We start from the raw sequence: 3,464 nt of genomic DNA, 5'->3' as shown, positions 1-3,464 counted from the left end.
AAAAGCTAATATATTGCGACAAAGTTAAATTTATTCCAGGAATGCAAGGTTGGCTTAACAGTTTAAAAATAGAATAATTTGCCATATTAGTAAGAAGTATTTATAGCAAAGTAAGTATAATGTAAAACCTCATTAATCTGATCAATTATTTCTACAAAAATTCTATAACAAATATTTTACTGTTTTCCAATTATCAGTTTTATGTATGCCAATTAACACTTTGACTATTTTACTGATGGTCTTACTTTATAAGCCAATAATAAATGACCAGTTTTTCCATTAGATAAGTAGATAGGTAAATGATACAAGAAATTGAAGAAGAAAACAAAAATAAAACTGTATTATAGGGAGGAACATACTCAAAGATACATATTTATTTTAAAGTGAGGGAACAATTCAAAATTAGCACAAAAATGTGAACTATTCAACAGTCTTTATATAGTTTCACTTCATCATTTGTAAATGAGTGATGTTAGGGTCTCATATTACAGAAGAAAATATATTCCATAAGGATTAGATATTTAACAGTTTAAAAAAGCTATTGTAACTGTGATGAAGAAAATGTAATTAAATATTATTTTGAGAAGATTATTCAGGTAAAGTGATGGTGATTTCTGCCTTACTTATGATTATTAAAAGATAAAACAGTCTAAATACCCCAAAGGAGTGAATATAATATTTTTATACAATACTTTTTGAGATGCAAAATACATTTTTGAAAATTTTTAAATGCCAAGTGAAGATATTATAAATGAAATGCAGAAATGTATGTGTATGTATCATACAGGTGTATATAGCTTTAAGGGTATCTATCAGTATGCTTTTAGTGATTATCATCGACTGTTCTATTTTAATTATTTCCTTTAAAAATGTCTGGTGCCAAGGCAAGATGGGTCAAAGTCAGAGTGGTGGTTATGGTCCTGGAGGTCAAGAAGGATGATAAGGACAAGAAAAATAAATACGAACCTCCTGTACCAACTAGCGTGGGGCAAAAGAAGAAAACAGAGACCAGATGCTGCCAGCAAACTGCCACTGGTGACAACTCACACTCAGTGCTGGTTAAAATGATTCAAGTTAGAAAGAATTAAAAACTATCTTCTCATGGAGAAAGAATTCATTATAAATCAGCAACAAATAAAACCATTAGAAGAAAAGCAATAGGAAGAAAGATCAAAAGTGGATGATCTGAGGGGGACCCTGATGTCAGAGGAATGTTGGAAGAGATCACCCATGACAACCATGCCATCGTGTCCACATCTGTGGGCTCAGAACACAACATCAGCATTCTTTCATTTGTAGACAAGGACCTCCTGGAACCTGGCTTGGTCCTGCTCAACCACAAGGTGCATGCCATGATAGGGGCGCTGGTGGATGACACGGATCCCCTGGTCATAGTGATGAAGGTGGAAAAGGCCCCCCAGGAGACCTATGCCAATACTGGAGGATTGGAAACCAAATTCGGGAAATTAAGGAATCTGGAATCTGTGGAGCTTCCTCTCACCTATTCTGAATACTATGAAGAAATGGGTATGAAGCCTCCTCAAGGGGGTCGTTCTCTGTGGTCCACTGGGCACAGGTAAAACCTTGTTAGTCAAAGCAGCAGCAAACCAAACCCCAGCCACTTTCTTGAGAGTGGTTGGCTCTGAACTTATTCAGAAGTACCTAGGTGATGGGCTCAAACCCATGCTGGAATTGTTTTGAGTTGCTGAAGAACATGCACCATTCATCATGTTTATTGATGAAATTGATGCCATTGGTTCAAAAAGATATGACTCAAATTCTGGTGGTGAGAGAGAAATTCAGTGAACAATGTTGAAACTGTTGAACCAGTTGGATGGATTTGATTCTAGGGGAGATGTGAAAGCTATCATGGCCACAAACCAAATAGAAACTTTGGATCCAGCATTTATCAGACCAGGCTGCATTGACAGGAAGATCGAGGTCCCCCTGCCCGATGAAAAGAATGAGAAGCACATCATTCAGATTCACACTAGCAGGATGAGGGTGGCTGATGATGTAACCCTGCATGACTTGATCATGGCTAAAGATGACCTCTCTGGTGCTGACATCAAAGCAATCTGTACAAAAGCTGGTCTGAAGTCCTTAAGAGAACTTAGAATAAAAGTAACAAATGAAGACTTCAAAAAATTGAAAGAAAATGTTCTTTATAAGAAACAGGAAGGGGATCTATTTCTAGTGAACCACAGCTGCCATCAGGAAAATAGTTGGGAGATTTCCCGTCCCCTGAGAGGGATGAGTTTGGGGGAGTTTCCCAGGGGAATCCCTGTTCCCATTGATTTTTCTTAGCAAAACATCCTGTGTGTCTTTTGGAGTATGATGTGTAATTGCCCATTGGGCAGCCTTTGTCCGTTTGTCACTGTGCAGCACTCTGCTTCCCAATAAAGCGTGCTCCTTCACACACACAGTCTGTATTTTCCAGCTATTCTTTAATGAATTTGTAGTACTTTTCTGTACAATGAAAGCATAATTTAAGTAATGTTTTTATGTATTTTTAAAATCCATCTATTTAAAAAGATTTGCAACAAAACACCACTGCCTCTAATATACTTCCTCACCACAGCCTACTCCCAGGACACAATACACTTCAATCTTTAGTCTTTACTATTTGTATTGATTTATGAATATATAAGTAACACAACTATATACATAATTTTTAATTCTGGATTCTTTGAAATATCACCATTATACAATGGTAACATTTTTGAAATGAATACAGAATCTAGCAACGCTCTCTATGTGAGCATGTACATAGTTCACTTCTTTAAATCTCAGTATGAAAAATGTCATTATTATGTACAATAAATATTTGAGATTTACATAATTAAGACTATTATATTCAGACATAAAATATCTGTCAAATATACACTTTGTATACTTAGTTTTTCCTGAAGATAAAAATATACTTCAAATTTTTCTGTGTCATTCCTACATACCTCTTATTAAATGTTTTCAAACGTGCTGACAAATTACAGAATCTTAATATTCCCCAGTATATCAGGTAATCTATCACTTTCCTTTTATTTTTTTCATTCTCTTCCTTCTTGACCCTCATCCTACCTTATTACCTTATGCTTCTCTTACACCTGGAGTATTAAATCATTCTGTTTCAATCTAGTCTCATTGCTTTCCAAGCTAGCAGGAATTCCAAGAGAGTCACTCATAGCCTTTTTAAAAAAGGTATTATATCTGAAACTACTTTTATGTTAACCTCATATTTTGATAGCTTGTTTATAGAAATTTATATTGAAATTTCTTACTGTCAATGTTCCTTTGTTATCTAGCTTACGAGTTTAAGTTGAGAAAGCTGACATTGTCTTGGTCTGTTTCGTGCTTTTATAATGGAATACTACAGACTGGGTAATTTAGAAAGAACAGAAATTACTTTCTTATAGTTCAGAAGGCTGGGGAGTCTAAGATCAAGGTGCCAGTATCTGAAGTCTGGT

At 35.3% G+C, this 3,464-nt stretch overlaps 1 pseudogene; it reads left to right on the top strand.

Moving 5' to 3' along the window:
• The first annotated feature begins 889 nt into the window (after positions 1–889).
• On the top strand, positions 890–2,307 carry LOC100967436 (26S proteasome regulatory subunit 4-like; annotated as a pseudogene).
• The last annotated feature ends 1,157 nt before the right edge of the window (positions 2,308–3,464 follow it).

This window comes from Pan paniscus, chromosome 10 (assembly GCF_029289425.2).
Source record: "Pan paniscus chromosome 10, NHGRI_mPanPan1-v2.0_pri, whole genome shotgun sequence".
NCBI lineage: Eukaryota > Metazoa > Chordata > Mammalia > Primates > Hominidae > Pan > Pan paniscus.
Note: the sequence above shows the minus strand (reverse complement) of the source record. Positions and strands in the feature narration are given on the sequence as shown.